This window comes from Cetorhinus maximus, chromosome 15, assembly GCF_964194155.1.
Source record: "Cetorhinus maximus chromosome 15, sCetMax3.hap1.1, whole genome shotgun sequence".
Lineage (NCBI taxonomy): Eukaryota > Metazoa > Chordata > Chondrichthyes > Lamniformes > Cetorhinidae > Cetorhinus > Cetorhinus maximus.
The window spans coordinates 47,907,943-47,928,621 of NC_135893.1; the positions used below are offsets into that span (position 1 = coordinate 47,907,943).

At 42.8% G+C, this 20,679-nt stretch overlaps 1 protein-coding gene across 2 annotated transcripts in view; it reads left to right on the top strand.

Moving 5' to 3' along the window:
• The window catches only part of rhbdf1a (rhomboid 5 homolog 1a (Drosophila)), a 351,324-nt gene that overhangs the window by 16,228 nt on the left and 314,417 nt on the right, over positions 1–20,679 (top strand). The window contains exon 1 of one of the 2 annotated variants that reach the window (XM_078558345.1): positions 9,287–9,332. The exons of the other annotated variant lie outside the window; for it this stretch is intronic. The gene's annotated coding sequence lies outside the window, so the exon portion shown is untranslated. Of the gene's footprint in view, positions 1–9,286; positions 9,333–20,679 lie in introns of those variants that run through there. 2 annotated transcript variants of the gene reach the window in all.

The window sequence follows — 20,679 nt, forward strand, 5'->3', positions numbered from 1 at the left end:
CTTAGTCCAAAATATGACAGTTTCCCAGCACACTTTTCTACAGTTTTTAATGCATTATGGTACTTTGTCCATTGGGAAAAGTTCTGTAATACATGTCAACACTTACACAATAGTGGTCAATATAATCGTCAACTTACCTTTACAGAACATGGCTCTAAAATCAATCATTGCATTAAAAACACTAATTACAATACAGCATCTAAGTATTGAAACTGAAATATTGAAACTGAAATAACTTTTTTTTTGTACTTCAAAGCCTGGAGCGGATGACTTTTTTTTTCATTTTGATTTCCCACTTGGAACTGGGGTTCCCCCGTGATTTACATCTCCTTGGAGGCACCATGAATCACGTCGTCTCCTACGAAACAGGCCTGACTCCATGAAAATAGTTGGGGTCTGCAATGCCCACTCTGCAATGGAGTAGGCAAAGGCGGGATTGCTGAGAGCAGGTTCATTGCCTGCACCCTTATCCCAGGGCCTGTAAGTTTGCCTCTTCAAGTCTCTCAGGCTCAACAGATCTTACAGATAGTTCCAAAGCAAGGGTAGTTCCTTCTACCTGTGGTGAAGACTCCAACGGGAATGTTTGGTGCATCTTTTCTTGTGGGTCTGTTTCCCTTTCTCTGAGGTGATCTACATGTCTCCTGATTATCTGACTTTCAACCGATATGTGGTAGGACAGGGGTCCTGTCACTGCACTGACTTCACCTGATAGCCATTTTGGCCCATCTCCAAAGTACTTTGCAAAAACTGCTTCTCCTATAGTGAAGCTTCTTTCATGACTGTGCTAATCACGTTCATTTTTCTGGGCCTCCTGACTTCTCTCTACCCTCCCTCTGTTCAGCCTTATAAGACTCAAACATGTCCTGAGACATCTGTACTTCAATAACTCTTCGGGGGCAATACCGGCAGTTGTGTGTGACATAGTCCTATAGTTGAGTAGGGAACATGATAACCTAGTTGCTATAGAGTCTCTATCCAGTTTATTCACTCTGGCCTTGAAGGTCCGAACATCCCTCTCAGCCAACCCATTGGATGCAGAGTGGTATGGCAAGGTCTTAACATGTGTTATGCCATTGAGACTAGTAAATCTTTGGAATTCCCCACTGGTGAATGCCATTCCATTATCCAGACACAACTATCTCTGGTAACCCGTATATCGCAAAACTTGATGCAATCTGTCTATGGTGGCGGCAGATGTGTGTGATTTCACCTCGTACACATCCATCCACTTCGAGTGAGCACCTATAATCAAGAGTAACATTGTGCCCAAAATAGGGCCCACGTAATCAATGTGGATGTGGACCCATGCCCTTCCTGGCCATTCCCGGGGATGCAATGGAGCAGAAGGGGGCAATTTCTGTACCTGTTAGCACTATATGCGGCTATTGACTAAGCTTTCGATTTCTGTATTCATCCCTGGCCACCATTAGTAGCTCCGTGCCAACATTTTCATTTTAGAGATGTTGGGATGAGCTGGGATGACTGCAATTCGGTCAATAATGGCTGTCTTCCTCTGGGAGGCACAATGACTCTCGCTCCCCACAAGATGCCATCCTGGCAGGTGACCTCGTATCTCCTATTAAAATAGGGTTTTATTTCATCAGACTTTGGCTCGTTAGACCATCCCTATAAGATTTAAGGATCATGGTCTGTCCAGTCTCTTATTTAGTTGGCACTGACTGGTGATGAATCAGGAAAGTGTAATAACAAGACAAGTTCTTGAGGGATGGGGACGTTCACATTACTGTCTTTTAGAGGTAATCGGCTCAGTGTGTTGGCATTTGCAATCTGGCTTCCTGGCCTGTGAATAAAAGTATATTTGTAAGCAGCTAGAATCAGTGCCCACCTTTGGATGTGTGTTGAGGCGATTGGGGGTATTGCCTTATCTTCCCCAAACATGCCTAGTAATGGCTTGTCATCAGATACGATGGTAAAGTGGCGACCGTGGGTGTATTGGTGGAACTTCTTAACGCCAAATACAATGGATAAGCCGCCTTTTTCTATTTGTGATTATCTTCGTTCTGCCACACTGGGAGTTTTTGAGATGTAACCAATGGGTCATTCAGAGCCATCCGGAGGGAGAGTACTGCCCCCACTCCTTAAGGGGATGCATTGCAGGTCAAAATTAATTCTTTCTTTGGGTCGAAATGCACCAAAAGGGCCGATGAATCTAGCAACTGCTTCACTGGCATAGAAGCCTGTTGTTGTGGAGCTTGCCAAGTCCACCTGTGGTTTTTCTTCAGCAAACCATATAATGGAGCCAGTACTGTTGACAAATTTGGCGAAAATGGCCATAGTAGTTAATCATTCCCAAGAAGGACTTGAGTTCTGTGGTGTTTTTCGGTGCTGGCGCCTCACAAATAGCTTTCACCTTGTCTTTTACTGGGTGAAGGCCCTGCGAGACGACCCTATGACCCAGGTAGATCCCTTCTTCTGCTCCTTTCTCTTTTCAAATGGACTCTGGCTTGTGAGAAATGCTTCAATACCTCTTCCAAGTTAGCCGGGTGTTCTTCTTCAGTTAGTCCTGTTACTAGGACATCATCGAGATAAACCACCACATGGGGTAGACCTTGGAGCAAATTTTCCATAGTCCATTGGAAAATGGCACAAGCCAATGGGACTCCAAAGGGTAACCTCGTATACTGGTATAACCCCCTATGCGTGTTGGTAGTCACAAAATCCCGAGAGGCCTTTTCTAGCTCTACTTGCTGGTAAGCATGGCTCATGTCAGGTTTCGTATATGAGGTTCCCCCTGCCAGCCTGGGGTACAATTCATCAATGTTTGGTGTAGGGTGCCTGTCTAGCCTGACTACTTTGTTAACGGACAATTTGTAGTTCCTGAATATTTGCACACCCTGGTCAGGCTTTAGTACTGGAACTATGGGTGCTGTCTGTTTGGAAAATTGTACAGGTTGTAAGACTCCCAACCTTTCCAGCCTGCCTAATTCAATACACACTTTTTGCCAAAATGTAAAGGGACTGGCCTCACCTTCAAGAACCTGGGGGTTGCCCCAGGATCCATGTGAAGTTTAGCTTGCAGCCCTTGAGTCTTCCCGAGCTCTTCCCTGAACACAGGCATATTTCTGTAATAACTCTTGCAGGTCTTTCATTCTGAGTTGAAAAATCTCAGTCCACTCCAACTTTATTTCCTTAAGCCAGTTCTGACCAAGTAGACTTGGACCCACCCCTGCTACCACTATCAGGCAAATTAACAGGCTGATTTCCAGACTCAACTGGAACCTTGCATATGCCTCTTACTCGTATGTCGTCACCAGTATGTGCCTTTAATTTAGCATCTGAATTTTCCAGATTTAATGAGTGGTCTCCTCCATTCAGATATTTGAACATATGTTCCTCTATAACTGTCGTAGATGCCCCTCTATCCACCTCCATTCGGATGGGTTTTCCATTGTCTTCCACTGTCTCTGTTTCACCCATTTTTAAGTTGTGTAGTGAGTAAATACCTGACTCTGTTTCTTCTGGTTCCTCTATTATGTGGATTTCACGATTTCTAATTTTTTGCTTAAAGTTTTGGCTTAATCTGTCCTTACAACGTTGCATAATGTGCCTGTTACGATGGCAGTAGAAGCACTTGATTCTTTTAAATTATCATTCGCTTGCAGGCAGTCTGGTTCCATTTCTGCCATTATTATTGTAGGTTTTCTCTGTTAACCCATTGCTTTTTGCTGGTCTGTTAATGGCGGCTGTTTCCTGCCTTTCCGTGGAGCCCAGCACTTCCGCACAATTTCTAGCCAGTGCCTCCCTCCCGACGTGAAGGACGGCGCCATCTTCTGTTCCCTTGATTGCTTCTGAATCCCTGACTGCGTCTCCATTGCGAGCACCAACTCCAGCACCTTGCTGAAGTCTAAATTTGTTTCTGACAACCCTTTTTGAATGCCGTTGTCATTAATCCAACATACTAATCGGTCTCTTAATATGTTGTTAATCGACATCTCGAACTCTCAGTGCTCTGTCAGTTGTTTTAAGGCTGCTACATAGCAAGTGACTGTTTCTCCAGGGACGCGGCACCTCGAATTAAATTTAAAACGCTGCGTTGTTACCGAGGATTTTGGCTGAAAGTGGCTTTTCACAAGATTCACCAACTCATCAGATCTCTTGGAATCTGGGGCATTGGGTGCCGTTAGGCTACAAATTAGGCCGTATGTTTTATTGCCACATGTCAATAAGAGGACCACTCCCCACCTCCTCTTCTGATATGTTGCTGGCCAAAAGGATCAAACGGTTCGATATGGCCAAACTGTGGCATACAGGAGGGAGATAACTCCAACGACTATGATGAGGGCTGTACTTACAATCACCTGCAAGGTACGGCTGATTTGCTTCTGTTTCATTTCCATGGCTTTCTTTGGTGTCGTCGACTGGTCATATTTTGCCTCGTCACCAGTTGTTATGTTCCTTCTGTCAGGTTGCTTTGCTCAGCGAACACAGCTGCAAACCTATCTACTGGTGAGTGAGTTGGTAAACAGTATATTGCAGACGCAGAGACCGATGTAAGATGAAGCACATACTGTTTATTAACACAAGTCACAGAGCACTAACACATGGGCTTCTCCAACCAGACCCCATTCTCTACTACTGATTAATATTGTAGCCTGCGCTACACAGCAATTGGGTAATACAGTCACGTGATTAATCTGCTCATACTCTCTTAAAGGTGCATTGCACCTCAGATTACCACAGTCCTGTGGCACTCCACTAGTTACGGTTTGCCAACCTGAAAATGAACCATTTATCCTGATTCTGTTTCCTGTTAGTTAGCCAATCCTCTATCCATGCTGATATATCACCCTCAACACCATGAGCTCTTATCTTGCGATGTCAGCTTTTATGTGACACCTTACCGACTGCCTTTTGGAAATCCAAATACACATCTACTGGTTTCCCTTTATCCACTGTGCTAATTACATCCTCAAAGAACTCTCATGAAATTTGTCAAACATAATTTCCCTTTCACAAATCCATATTGACTCTGTCTGATTGTATTATGATTTTCTAAATGCCCTGTCCTTAATAATAGATTCTGTTCTGATGTAATTGAAGCAGTTTAAGTAAGGACAATATGGCCGAGTTTCTGCCTTTATTTTGCTTTCTTCGGGTTTAATAGAAAGTGGGAGAACTTACTGGAAGTTCCTTATGATATGGAATGCTATTTGTCCTAGGTACCTAACATCATCATGGTGCACAATGAGTGCGCACTGAAAGTACTGTTAAATTATTCATTTAGAGGCCCTTAATTGTATTTCCAGTAGTGAATAAGGTAGGTTTTTAATGCTCTGGCACCATGTATTTGTATTAGCATTAATATTAATCGTGACACTAATGGTGAGCATAAAACCTTTCCCTGTGTTTTTCCCAACTATTAACAAAGAAACCACAAACAGTGCAATTTATGTTAAAGGTTGTTAAATTGATGAATGCGATATTAAATGCCGAAGTGTTCTGCCTGAAAATGAACATATTGCGCTGTGAAATAGCTTTGTGCAATGCTGCAAATTAAATCATAGGAATCTGATCCATTGTTATTTGGTGTTATTCGGCTTTATCTCCGTTTTTCATTTAATATGGATGCGTGGATTATAATTAATGCACTGCAAAATTATCTTTATTTGCCTAAAATGTTTAGGCGACTGAATTCTGAAGACGTCTCTAGTGGAAACTGGAGATTGTCAGCATGGTCTTGTTTCCAGACTGCAGTGCTATAACCAGTGTAAGGTTCAGTGCCAAGGGTTATTTGCTGTAGTGTGTTTTGTGTTGCTCACTATCTCTGGAGATTTTTAAGGCATCTAATAATAGAAGAGCTGAACATAGTTCACTTACATGATGGGAATGGTGCTCATGTAGCTTACTGTAGATTCTGGCTTTAGACAATTTGGCTACAGGCTTAAATTTCAGTCTCTCATACTGTACCACGTACTATTATTGATTTACTGTCTTTAAGCATTCCCTAGAATTTGGCAATTATTATGATGGTCTTGCCACTGGTTGTTTGGCTCTTGGCAATTGAATTTGTTCGGTGTTTTTATGTTTTAGTTTTGCATTCTGCTTCTATCGTGCTTTCTTCTACAGATATGGGGCTAGAATTGAAATTATATCACCTGCTGAGCTTTCTCAATTGTTGTTCAGTAAGTAGCCGAAAGCAAGTTCCTATGTACAAGGATTTGCCAGTTTTACTGTTGTATTTTTTCCCCACTTTGCTGCACCACCACTGCTGCCCCCCACCCCCACACAAAAAAACTCCACTAACCAAGATGCAGCGAGCTTGGAGTGAAATTTGTTACCCAGCAGCTGCCGAGCTGAGAGCCAGAGCACCTATTGAGTCAGTCTCCCAGAATGGGAGCCCAGCATTCGATTGTTTGACGCTGCAGGCTGCCGCTGACTCTGCATTTGTAACGTTTTCAGATCTGGTGCATTTGTGTACTTGGTGGTTGCTGATTTATGGGACTTTGAGGACAGGTTTCTGTCAGGAAATGAGTCCAGCCTTCCCATGGACCCATACCAGCCGGCATTTCACTGTGGTTACTCAAGCACTTGATTTGTTTTCCTTTTAATGACAGAATTCAGTGTTTAGGTAAAGGGTGAGGAAGTGAGCTTTCCCTCTGAGGCATTGGTTTGCTACCTGGGGAGCAGGAACTATAGAACATTATGACTTCTAGAAATGAAGCATGTACTCGACTCCTTGTAGCTCTTTGGGGATATATTGTAATCTTAATCACACAGATTCCAAAATAAAAGGCCTTACATGGCACTTCTGTAGACTGTAGTAAATAGCAATCAGACCCGCTCGTTGTCTTGATTTTCAAGATGTGATGGGTGCTTTGAGGAGCTTAGAGTTTATTAATGAATGAGATATATATTGATCTGCGGCAAGGTGAGAGAATAACTTGGCTGCCAAGCGCGATGCCCTGTTGTTTTCTGGAACTGCAGTCGGACAGACAAGACTGTTGGTGAAATGGGTCTGCCCCACCATTTCCTCTGACTAACATCAAAGAAGATTTAATTTTTTTATATAAGCAAGGGATAGTGAGGTAGAAATTGGTCCTGTGCCACAGTGCAGAGCAGGTAATGAAGCATCAACAGCCCGTTTTAATGCTGTTCCATTTTCTCTTCAGCAGTGGAAGTGGCAGGGCTAGGTTGGGGGTTAGGAGGGCGGCACTGGTTAGCAAGGAGGAAAAAGCTGACTGTTTTCATTCCCATCCTAGGTCCATGAAATTAAACCCAATTATGCAAATGTCTGTGCTGAGTTAGCAGACATTGATCCGAGATAGGAACTTCCGATATAGATCGGAGTCAGATCTGGGTGCTGCATTTACCTAGAGACCTCAGCAGAGCTAGAATCAATTTTTTTTTTAAAAAGCCAAAAGAACTTCGAGCAAGTTGCATTATATAGTTCAGTGGTTAAAGATTGATTCACCTGTATCCTGGGTCATAGAATTATTGATTGCAAATTCATGATGATCCCCAGCAGGCTGCTTTTGGAAGTTTGTTAATTATCAGAGGCGATGGCAGGATGCCAGGTACTTGGCCTCTGTGAGGGAGGAAGCATTTTTGGGCAAATGGTGCTTGCACAATTCCTAGTGTTTGACAACAGAACAATATGGGTACAGCCCTGGGTTCAGGTTACCTGCCCCTTTTTTGTGAGCAGGGAATGATGGAAAGGGGATTGAAATGTGGAGATTAATTTTTCATTTGTTTAAAATTGTCCAGATTTCTAATTAAAATTTATAATAATTTTAAACTGCTGGATTTGTATCAGTGCAACAGTTTGGTCCAGGAATGTTGGCTTGAACTCTGAAGAATAGTGGTAGACTGTAAAGGATAGAGTTTCTCCTGGCGATTGGAGTTACATCATTCTAACATAATGTGTGTGCTAATGGTTTATTTTAGACCTGGATCCCTGGCTTCAATTGCTTTGGCTGCCTGCCTTTAATTGCACCGAGCCCCTGGCTCCAGTGATGTCATTAAGATAACTCAGACATCTAGAACTTAAAAATTTATATTCATCGCGACCCGTTCAAAATAGAACCTACTGTTACTGGCGAAAGAGGGACCTTCATTCACACTGAAGAGTGAAATATTACTGATGAGATTCTCTCTTAATTAATTAATATTGGTTGTAAGTGAAATGTATTTCTAAATTATGTTGCAAGTGTTTGATTGAACGTTGTGTGTGCGTGGGCACTTTGATAAACTGATAGTTTTTTTTTCAGAAAAGTAAAAGTTAACACAGCAAGTGCTAAGACATTATGGTTTTCAAAGGTCTGCTGCTAGCACATTGAAACATCAACACAGCAGCATGGAGTGGTCAGGCGCAGGTTCAAACACTCTGCTACTTTGCTGAATCCTCCGACTCAGTCAGGAGAGGGAGAGCCATTCCCAATCTATTAGAATCTCCCAGAAATAAATTGGGGCCTGCCCTTTGGCGAAGTTATTTAATCAGGTTCGTAGATGCAGGAAGACATGATGCTGATCTGCTGATAGCATTTCTTTTACTTTGAAGAGTGAACATGAATGCTGTGCTCTCTTGCACGATAACAGCATGAAACAAGAGTTAGTATCCCTTTCTCAAAAACGAAAAGTGCTGGAAAAACCCAGCAGGTCCGACAGCATCTGTGAAGAGGAAGACAGAGCCAATGCTTTGAGTCCGCATGACTCCTCATCATGTCTCTGGCAAAGAGCTAACTTGACAAACTGCCTAATGCAGAGACCACACCCTCTTCAAAAATGCACACTCATCATGTGTGTGCAGGATATTCAATAATTGAATCTCAGATGTAAATACCTTCTTTTAAGCAACATTATCATTCTTCTGTGCAGACATCAAATTACCTTAGACCAAAACAAGTGTTTATGTTTAAAAAAGGGCTTTTACTTAAGTGAAATCTGCCCCTTAGAGCTGTTTAAGTGGCATGTGTCTTCATCTTTCTAACTAAAATTAAACTGGTGTATTTTAACGCAGTGCCCTAAATGCCTAGCATTACCAATTGCAGGCTGTAGTACCATCTGCCATGTAAGGAGTTCCAGATGAGTTCATTTATAGGTACCTTTTGCCCAGTATTACAGAAAACTTCAGAAATGAAGTGGTGAAAAAAGTTAGAATGTGAGTGGATGATCAAAACAAGACAACATGAGATGCCAGAGTGAATAAATGAGCTCATTGTAGCAATGACTAAGTGTTTTGTCCTCCTCACTCCTCCTGACTACTCTTGTTAATCTATAATCAGGACCAGTCATCTGTACCATTGGGGCAGTGCGTGGCTTGCTTTTGGTTTTTTTTGAGTTGGCTGTGAGATTCTTTTGTTATCCAGCAGACTGTAAGTACAGTGGGTATCTTATTCAGCCAGGGCAGTGATTAAATGCAGCAAGCCACAAAAAGAGGTTCCCTTTCACAGGATTGTTGATGCAGTTAGCAAATTGTAGTGATCAAGAGGTTCCTGGTTGGAACGTTTTATACTAAGGCCTTCGCCCTGAAATTCGACACTATCATTTTGGAAGGATTTGGTATTCCCGTTGCAGTTTCAAGAAGCCTCACATGGAAGTGACATCTTAAGTTTAGAGGTTTTTTTTTAACAACCCACAAAGTTGGTTGTCAGTTTTGCTGAATGAAACCAGTTTGAACTTGTCAATGCAACAAAAGCTGGCGATTGAGGAAGAGAAACAGATTTGCTAAAAAAAAAATAAAGCTCATGCCAGTGTCACAGTGTTGTACAGTATTCAGTGAATTTGAATTTGATAGTTACTAACTGCATGTCCTTAATACTTGGAAAAGTACCACATGGTTGACAGCAATGGTGACTGTGAGGGGAAGGTAAGCACATTGGTTGCAAGTAGAAAATACAGAATCAATGACTTTTGTGTGCTTTAGCATAAAACCCGGGCGTGTGTGAAATATTTTTGAAAGCTGGAAGCTCTCAACCCCTTACTGTTAGTCATCTGCCACACATCTCAAGTTGCACTTTTAATACATGTGTGAAATTATTTTCATTTACCGAGTTCAGATCATAGTATCCTTTTGAAATAATATTTTAATATGGAAAATGATATATTTTGGATATTTCTAGAGTGCTGTGGTTAACAATGTCTGTAGGAAAAATGGTGGCCATGATTTTGGATTATTCATGAGGCATCTTGGTGTCTCATGTATCAGGAAATACACATTTTAAAATGTTGTGGGAGAGTGGTAAATACTTGATTGGTGTCAATTTTAATTCATGCAATTAAATACATTGCCTGTATTGTTTTTCAATGCTTAAATCTCAGTAAAAAAAAAATTGTAGCCTGAGTGTTTTAAAGGCAAGAATACTTTTTAAAAGCTGAAGTCAGTGAATTGGGAGGTTGGATCTTTCTACATATTAATGATAAGGTGGTAATTACCACAATTATAATTTTGCCTGTCTTAACTTGTAAAAAGCTTTAAAGTTATACCTGAGTAGAATCCCATTTCTGCCATTCATTATGAAATTTGACCTTGTGCTGTTCTTGATGATTCCAAATTCATAAAAATGTTCTTTTGTTTTACTAGTTGTTTGTGGGAGCTGGTGTTGAGTATGTGTGACTCCTTGGGGGAGAGCTTTCAAACCTGAAGGGTGTAAGATTGGGCTTGGTGGCATCCACTGTTTGGGTCCAAAATGGCATCTTGTGTGCATGCACACTTCTGCCCTGAATCATGCTTGTGCCATCTTAGCCAGGGCGTTGGTGCACATCAGCTAATGTTTGTTCGAAATATGTAGAGCATGCAGATCATGACATCAGTCAGCATGTGAAGCTGATTTGATGCCAGCACTGCCACATTGGAGCTGAATGCTCCAGCCAGTGCCCTCTCTTAACCTTGCACAGCTGAACATGAGTTCAGCAGCAGGAAGGGCCCCCAACCCTGCTATTTAAAGGGATTGTCAACTGCTTACAGGTTAGTTGCTGGTTGATTTCTCCTGGCTGTTGCTACATTCTATAAGTGTTTGGCGCTTTCTGTAGTTGTTTAAAGTTTCAAAAGTCTCCAGGGTGGTGGTGTGGCAGGTGCTAAAAGGCTTTATCCTGATTTGAATTTTTCTTGGAGGCATAAACTAGTTGATTTCAGACATGGATGCAGTAGGTATCCCACTTGGAATGCAGCATGACTGGGAGAATGCACAGAGACCAAACAGAGCGGGAAAAGCTGCTGGAAGAGATGGAAGGGGAAGAAGGACTCTCAGTGGGAGGCCATATAAGCCCAGGGTGCTTGGGGAGCAATTCTTCTCCCTGAGCCTCAGTGAGGAACAATGTGTGAGATATCCGTTCGTCAGTAAGGTCATCCTTACTGAAATCTGCCACCTGCTGCAGCCACAGCTGCAACCTCCGAACAGGGCGAGGATGACATTGCCAATGGCTATGAGGATGACATTGTCAGTGGCTATGAAGATGGCTGTCCATGAGCTTGGATCCTTCTAGGCTGGAGCTAGAAATATTTGCAACATCTTAGTTTTCCATCCACTGTTGGGTGAGGGAGGTCTCTGGCGCTCTTTATTCAAAGAGAGTAAAGTCCATTTCATTCTCTCTTACCAGGTGGAGCAAGAATGTGGCTTTGCTGAGATTGCAGGCCTCCCCCAGGTGCAGGGTGCTACTGATTGTGCACACACCACTTTGCCGACAATGCATTTCAACTTTATCATTTACCGGAACCAAAAGAGTTTCCATTCTCTCAATGCCAACTGAGTCCTACAGGTCAGCGCCCAGTATCCTGACAACAGCCATGATCTTCATTTTGCAGCAGTCCATGTGCATCTGCGTTTGAGTCACCATTAGCAAACCAGAGGGTGACGACTGCACAACAAGCAAGGTCTATCTGCTCACCACATGGGCAATGACATTGGTTCACAATTTATGGCTATGTGTGCAGCATGCATACAATGAAATCTAAGTTAAAAGCAAAAAACTGCGGATGCTGGAAATCCAAAATAAAAACAAAAATACCTGGAAAAACTCAGCAGATCTGGCAGCATCTGCGGAGAGGAGCACAGTTAATGTTTTGAGTCCGAATGACCCTGTTCTGTTGAAGGGTCATTTGGACTTGAAATGTTAACTGTGCTCCTCTCCGCAGATGCTGCCAGACCTGCTGAGTTTTTCCAGGTATTTTTGTTTTTGTTTACAATGAAATCTATGCTGCCATATGTAATGAGATAGAGCAGATCATTAGTGCAAAAACAAAAATACCTGGAAAAACTCAGCAGGTCTGACAGCATCTGCGGAGAGGAGCACAGTTGACGTTTCGCGTCTGTATGACTCTTCATCAGATCATTGGTGTCCTGAAGCAATGCTTCCAATGCTGGGGCTGCTCTGGAGAGCCCTTCCATATTCAGCAAACGGATCTCGAGAATCTTGATAGTCTACTGCATGCTGCACCACCTCACCATCGTGACGGCACAGCCCTCTGAGGAGCCTGGCTCTTGCTGTCCATGAAGAACTCATTCAAGTGCAATACCAGTAATCTCGAACCCATTCCCCATTTGTCAACAATCCCCACACTGTATCTTCTCTCTCTCCGTCATAGAGTCCACTTCGCCATAATGCAAAAATGAAAGCCACCTCAAAAGTATCCCAAACCAAATTTACAAATGAAAGTGAACCTTACAGTGTACAAACAAGAACTAGTTACCATTCTGCTTTCCCTTGGTGCTTGTCTTCTGTATGCCTTTGCCTGATCTTATGCAGCCCTACGCCAGTGGCTGCATCATGGCTGATAGAAGGCTTCAGATGAACTTGAGTACCTCTGGGCCTCAAAGGCTCAATTCTTGACTGCGTCTTAAGATCGTCAGCAACATTCTGAGCTGGCGGGCCTGGCCAGCTGACAAGGAAGAGCAAGGACACTTGGCATGGGAGGGTGGATGAATACAGTCATTCTGAAGGAGGGCTGGAGATTCGTGCTTCACCCCTCTCTCCTGGGGTGGTGGGGGTGGGGGAGGGGGGAGCCTTAGTAATCCTAGTGGTATGTTGGAGAACAGATTGCTGGACTACTGTCATACTGTGCAAGCTCCTTTGAACAATGTAATCCACAGCCACAGTGACGGCACTCTGAGCTTCCACTGCAGACTTTTGGTAGAAGCTAAAAGCAAAATACTGCAGATGCTGGAAATCTGAAACAAAAACAAAATTAGCTGGAAAAACTCAGCAGGCCTGACAGCATCTGTGGAGAGGAATACAGTTAATGTTCGAGTCCGTATGACTCTTCATCAGAGCTAAAGAAAAATAGATATGAGGTGAAATATAAGCTGTTTGAGGGGGATGGGACAGGTAGAGCTGGATAGAGGGCCAATGATAGGTGGAGGCAAAGAAGAGATTGCCAAAGATGTCGTAGATAAAAGGACAAAGGGTTGTTGACGGTGGTGATATTAGCTAAAGGATGTGCTAATGGTGAGAAAGTCACTGAGGAATCCTTTGGTAGAATCCTAATCCTTTGGTAGAAGCTGTTTGTGCTGAATGGTGAGTTTCACAGTCAGCTATCAGATGCTGCATAGTGGTTGGGTCTGTGTGTGCTAACAGAGATAGCCACTTCACTGCATGAAGAAACCATTCTAATCAGCAGGTAGCACAATGCCTGCATTTCAATTAATGGGCACCCATTAATTACACAGAGATCCCTGCTCTCATTTTCCCAGGTTATCCAATTTATCCTCTGGAGAATTTGAGGCTTTACTGTTTCTGTCGCCAGTAACTTTTTGCCTCAGTTTCTGCAAATTAAGAATGACCTGATGAATAGTGTGTACTTCCTCTGTATTCGGTACCTAGTCTCAATAAATGGAGAGTTACTTAGCTCGCACTGAACTATGTGCATGTGACATGCAGTGTTCTATTCATATGGTGAGTGAATTTCTAAGAGTTTATGTTCTCCAGTAAAATGGTACCATTGATAAAAAAAGTCTTGTGATGATTTGAAAATCAAGCAAGGACATACAAACTCCTCAGAGAAAAAAATCTCCTTGTAATGTTTCAACTTGGGGATAGTGAAGAGGCCTAGATTTAGATGTTCTGTTTCAGTTTTACCCAAACTGGATTCACCAAACTCAGCCATATCTGAAGCATTAAAATGATTTTGAAAGTCAGCATATAAATGTCAAGTGATCAGCTCAGTCCAACATTTCTTAGCTTTATTTTTGAAAGACAACTTCTCCGTCTTCATAGTCTTCACCAACTTCACTGTGCACATTGAGAATTCTTGTTTGGTTCAGACTACAAGAAATAATCCAATTTACATTCCTGCACATAGTGCGCAAAGTCTTCCGGTCAGGTATATTATACATCAGAAATTTGCAGCATCCAAATAAGGAAACGACACAAAAATGTCCGTTGTAGAAATGTTGAGGTTTTGCTTTTGTTTGAAAGATATTGAACTTGATTTTGTGGACCAGTCTCCTCCTCCTCTGCTATAAATAATTGGCCAATTATTTGACTAGTTAAGAACAGGGATATTTAGATGTTAATAGATTTTGATGTAATGTGCAGAATATAAAATGTTCATAAGGTAAAATATTATTGCACTTTTGACGTAAGCAAATGGAATGAAATTTTACATTAGACAGAAAAATTGGATTGTTAATTTGTGATTAAGAACGCTTATTTCAAAGTCAGCTCCTGAAATAAAAGTAAAAGTCAAGGAATTCTACAGCTCTGTACGAAATGTTTTGTACACAATAACGTATTTTGATGTAGGTGGTGGGGTCTTGCTGGATGGAGAACTGGTGACAACCCAGAGTTGCCTCTTTTCGGCAAGGCCTGCTGCATTAAGTACCTCTCAGCCAGTTAACTGGGCAGCAACGGGCGTTGCCTGGGATCAAAGACCCTGAGAGTGGAAGTACCGCCCCTAAAAGCTGCTGGCAAATCGCAGGGTGGCAGCTGTGCACTGCTTAGCAGCATCATTGGGGAGGGGGCGGCTGCTGCCAGTAATGCACCTACCTGAGGCCCAGGATCGTTGATTGAAACCAGGCCACAGGTGAATGATGGTTGGGCGGGGGGCAAGATGTGGGTTGCCAGGGGCCAGGGGGTTCAGCAGCAAGTACAGGGAGAGGGTTGGCTTTCAACGGGACCCCCTTTCCTAATGCCAGGTACCTCGATTAGGCACGAAGGACAAACAAGAAGTTGTACCAACACCATGTCTCAAGAAGGCAGCTCACCACCACCTTCTCCAGGGCAATAGAGATGGGTGAGAAATGTTGATCTAGCAAACAAAGCCCCTATCTCATGGACAAAAAACATATCCTGACCCCCTCTTTAAAATTTTACAGTTGTAGAGTCAGCAATTTATCTCTAGGTAAAAGCAATAATAACAAAATATTCATACTACCATGAGTTTCTTTAGATGTCTACTCGGGTATTAAACTAGCATTTATATAAAAAAAATAAACTGCATGGTTTCAGGTACATTAATTGCAAAACAAGAAAGATTTCTATTAAAAGAATGAGGTGTTTTTTTTGCTGGATGTTTGACATTGCATGGGAATCAGCCTTCAAAGTCAACTGTCAAAGAGAATTTGGGAGATTAGGACTGAAGGTGCAGATTGAACAGGTTTGGTGCTGATTTAACCTTCTGGAAAGAATGTGGGAACAGAATTTGAACAGTCAGCAGTAATGCTGGTGCAGTCCAACAAGTGAAGTGTTTTAAACAGCTGGATGGCAACAAAACTGCCTGTGAGCCTGAATCAATCAAGTTCTCTTCCCTTAACACGAAATGGATTGGTATTCTCCAATGGCATAAAAGCAAAAAACTACGGATGCTGGAAATCCAAAACAAAAACAAAAATACCTGGAAAAACTCAGCAGATCTGACAGCATCTGTGGAGAAGAGCACAGTTAAAGTTTCGAGTCCATATGACTCTTCAACAGAACTAAGTAAAAATAGAAAAGAGGTGAAATATAAGCTGGTTTAAGGGGAGGGGGGTGGGGGGGCGGTGGGACAAGTAGAGCTGGATAGAGGGCCAGTGATAGGTGGAGATTGCCAAAAGGTGTCACAGACAAAAGGCCAAAGAGGTGTTGACGGTGGTGATATTATCTAAGGAATGTGCTAATGGTGACATTAAGGGTAGAAAGCAGGACGAGCAAGGTACAGATAGCCCTAGTAGGGGTGGGGTGGGGGGGAAGGGATCAGAATAGGCTAAAAGGTAAAGATAAAACAATGGGTAGAAACACTTTTAAAAATAATGGAAATAGGTGGGAAAGGAAAAATATATATAAATTATTGGAAAAAAGGGGAATCGGAAAGGGGGTGGGGATGGAGGAGAGAGTTCATGATCTAAAATTGTTGAACTCAATATTCAGTCCGGAAGGCTGTAAAGTGCCTAGTCGGAAGATGAGGTGCCATTCCTCCAGTTTGCGTTGAGCTTCACTGGAACATTGCAGCAGGCCAAGGACGGGCATGTGGGCATGAGAGCAGGGTGGTGTGTTGAAATGGCAAGTGACAGGGAGGTCTGGGTCCCCCTTGTCCTCACTTATCATCCCACCAGCCTCCGCATTCAAAGGACCATCCTCCGCCATTTCCGCCAACTCCAGCATGATGCCACCACCAAATACATCTTCCCTTCACCCCCACCGACGGCATTCCGCAGGGATCGTTCCCTCCGGGACACCCTGGTCCACTCCTCCTTCACCCCCTACACCTCAACCCCCTCCCACGGCACCTTCCCATGCAACCGCAGAAGGTGCAACACCTGCCCCTTTACTTCCACCCTCCTCACCATCCAAGGGGCTAAACACTCCTTTCAAGTGAAGCAGCATTTCACTTGCACTTCCCTCAACTTAGTCTATTGCATTCGTTGCTCCCAATGCGGTTTCCTCTACATTGGAGAGACCAAATGCAGACTGGGTGACCGCTTTGCGGAACACCTTCGGTCTGTCCGCAAGCATGACCCAGACCTCCTTGTCACTTGCCATTTCAACACACCACCCTGCTCTCTTGCCCACATGCCCATCCTTGGCCTGCTGCATTGTTCCAGTGAAGCTCAACACAAACTGGAGGAACAGCACCTCATCTTGCGACTAGGCACTTTACACCTTCCGGACTGAATATTGAGTTCAACAACTTTAGATCATGAACTCTCTCCTCCATCCCTACCCCCTTTCCGATCCCCCCTTTTCCAATAATTTATATATATTTTTCTTTTCCCACCTATTTCCATTATTTTTAAATGTATTTCCATCCATTGTTTTATCTTTACCTTTTAGCCTATTTCAATCCCTTCCCCACACCCCACCCCCACTAGGGCTATCTGTACCTTGCTCGTCCTGCTTTCTACCCTTAATGTCACCATTAGCACATATCTTAGCTAATATCACCACCGTCAACACCTCTATGTCCTTTTGTCTATGACATCTGTTGGCAATCTCCACCTATCACTAGCCCTCTATCCAGCTCTACCTGTCCCACCCCCCCTTAAACCAGCTTGTATTTCACCTCTTTTCTATTTTTCCTTAGTTCTGATGAAGAGTCATACGGACTCGAAATGTTAACTGTATTCCTCTCCGCAGATGCTGTCAGACCTGCTGAGTTTTTCCAGGTATTTTTGTTTTTGTTCTCCAAAGGCATAATGATTCGGGTAATAGCTCTATTAGACAGAAGGGTCAATATGCAGATTTACTTTTGGATTTAAGGTCTTTTTATGTTTTTATCACCAGTCATACTTAGTGACACAAAAATAGATTTTATTAAAAGCAGATTATTATCAGACCAAGGCAATTTAATTTTGTGCAAATGCCCTCACTTGACTGCACTGTGTGTAATTTATCCAGCACAAATGGGCCTGTTTTACAGACCTGGGGCTAACTTATTTAATAAGTGGTACTTTAACCACACTAGTGTAGTTCATCCAGGTTTAAATGGGACTACTGACTGCACTGAATATTAACCCATCCAGTATTAGTGAGATTGGCAAAAGTTTGCTATTAAAGAAAGGCATCACAGAATTTTAACGGCACAGAATGAGGCCATTTGGCCAATCGTGTCTGCACTGGCTCTCTAAATGAGCATTTTGACCTAGTGCCGTTGCCCTGCCTTTACCCCGTACCCTTGCACATTGTTTTCATTCGAATAATCATCTAATGCCCTCTTGCATGCCTTGATTGAACCTTCCTCCACCACACTTCCAGGCAGTGCATTCCAGACCTGAACCACTCGTTGTGTGAAAAAGTTTTTTCTCACATCACATTAGCTTCTTTTGCGAATCGCTTTCAATCTCTGCCCTTTCATTCTTGATCCTTTTATGAGCGGGAACAGCTTCTCCCTATCTACTCTGTCCAGCCCGCTCATGATTTTGAACATCTCTATCAAATCCCCTCTTAGCCTCCTTCTCTCCAAGGAGAACAGTTCTCCAACCTTTCTTTGTAACTGAAGTTTTTCGTCCCTGGAACCATTCTTGTAAACCCTGTCTGCACTCTCTCCAATGTGTTCACATCCTTCCTATAATGTGGCGCCCAGGACTGTACACAATACTCCAGCTGAGATCTAACGAGTGTCTTATATAAATTCAGCATAACCTCTCTATTCTTGTATGCTATGCCCCTATTAATAAAGCCCAGGATACTATATGCTTTATTAATTGCTCTCTCTACCTGTCCTGCCACGTTCAATGATCTTTGCACATATACTCCCAGGTTTTCCTGCTCCGGTGCCCCTTTCAAAATTTCACCCCTTATTTTTTATTGTCTGTCCATGTTCTTCCTACCAAAATGCATCACCTCACACTTCTCCTCATTGAACTTCATCTGCCACCTATCTGTCCGTTCCACCAACTTGTCTATGTCCTTGTGAAGTTCTACACTGTTGTCCTCACAGTTTACAGCACTCCCAAGCTTCTTATCATCTGCAAACTTTGAAATTGTCCCCTGCACACCAAGATCTAGATCATTAATATATATCAGGAAAAGCAAGGGTTCCAATACCGATCCCTAGGGAACTCCACTACAAACCTTCCTCCAGCCTGAAAAATATCCATTGACCATTACTCTCTGCTTCCAATTTTTTAGCCAATTTTGTATCCCCGTTGCTACTATTGTTCTTATTCCATGAGCAATAACTTTTCTCAAGTCTGTTGTGTGGCACTGTATCAAATGCCTTTTGAAAGTCCATGTACACCACATCAACAGCATTACCCTCTTCGAGCTTTTCTGTTACCTCTTCAAAAAACTCCAGCAAGTTAGTTAAACACTATTTCCCCTTTAGAAATCCATGCTGGCTCTTCCTTATCAACCCATGTTTTTCCATGTGACTACTAATTCTATCCCGAATAATTGTTTCTAGAATCTTGCCCACCACTGAAATTAAACTGACTGGTCTGTAATTGCTGGGCTTATCCTTACAACCTTTTTTGAACGAGGGCGTAATGTTTGCAATTCTCCAGTCCTCTGGCATCTCCCCTGAGTCTAGGGAAGACTGAAAGATTATGGCCAGTGCCCCTGCAATTTCTACTCTTGCTTCCTTCAATATACTTGGATGCATCTCGTCCGGTCCCGGCGTCTTGTCAACTTTAAACACTGACAGTCTATTCAACACTTCCTCCTTGTCAATTTTGAATCCTTCTAGTGACAGAGCTTCCTTGTCTATCACCATGACCTGGGTAGCATCTACCTCCTTGGTAAAGACGGATGCAAAATATTCACTTGATACCTCTGCCATGGCCCCTGCGTCCATGTATAAATACCCTTTTAGGTCCCTAATCATCCCTACTCCTTTTTTCACCCTTTTACTGTTTATATGCCTATAGAAGACTTTGGGATTCCCCTTTATGTTGGCTGCCAGTCTTTTCTCATAATCCCTCTGACTTCTCTAACATGCTGTTTCAACTCCCCTCTGAACCTTCTGTGTTCCTCTTAATTCTCAATTGTATTTTCTACCTGACTCCTGTCATAAGTGCACTTTTTCTTCTTTATCTTAATTTCAATCTCCTTTTTCATCCAGGGAGCTCTGGGCTTGTTTGTCCTACCTTTCCCTTTTCAATGGAATATATCTTGACTGTGCCCGAACCAATTATTTTTTGATGGTAGCCTATTGTTCAGCTAGTTTTTCCTACCAATCTTTCGCTCCAGTCTATCTGGCCCAGCTCCGTTGTTGCCCCATCGAAGTCTGCTCTCATCCAGTTAATTATTCTTAGATTGGATTGCCATCGTCCTTTTCTATCATCATCCTAAAATGTACAATACAATGATCACTGTCTCCTAAATGTTCCCTCACTGACACTAGGAAATGAGGTGGGCCAAATAGATCAAGGACCAGGTCCAACAGTGCGTCTTTTCTGGTTGGACTGGACACATACTGCTGTGGAAAATTCTCCTGAACACAATCTAAGAACTTCTGCCCCTCGTCGACCTTTACATTACCACTGTCCCAGTCTACATTCGGGTAATTAAAGTCCCCCAGCATAACTACTCTATTATGTCTGCAACTCTGCAATTTCCCTGCGGATTTGTTTTCTACATCCTTCTCACTATTTGGCGGTATATAGACTACACCGAGCAATGTAATTGCACCCTTTTTGTTCCTTGGCTCTAGCCAAATTGATTCTGTCCTTGAACAATCTGGGATGTCCTCTTTCTCCAGCACTGCAATGCTCTCCTTAACCAATACCGCCACCCCTCCTCAATTTCTTCCTTTCCTATCTTTTCTGAACACCTTGTACCCGGGAACATTTAACACCCAGTTCTGCCCTT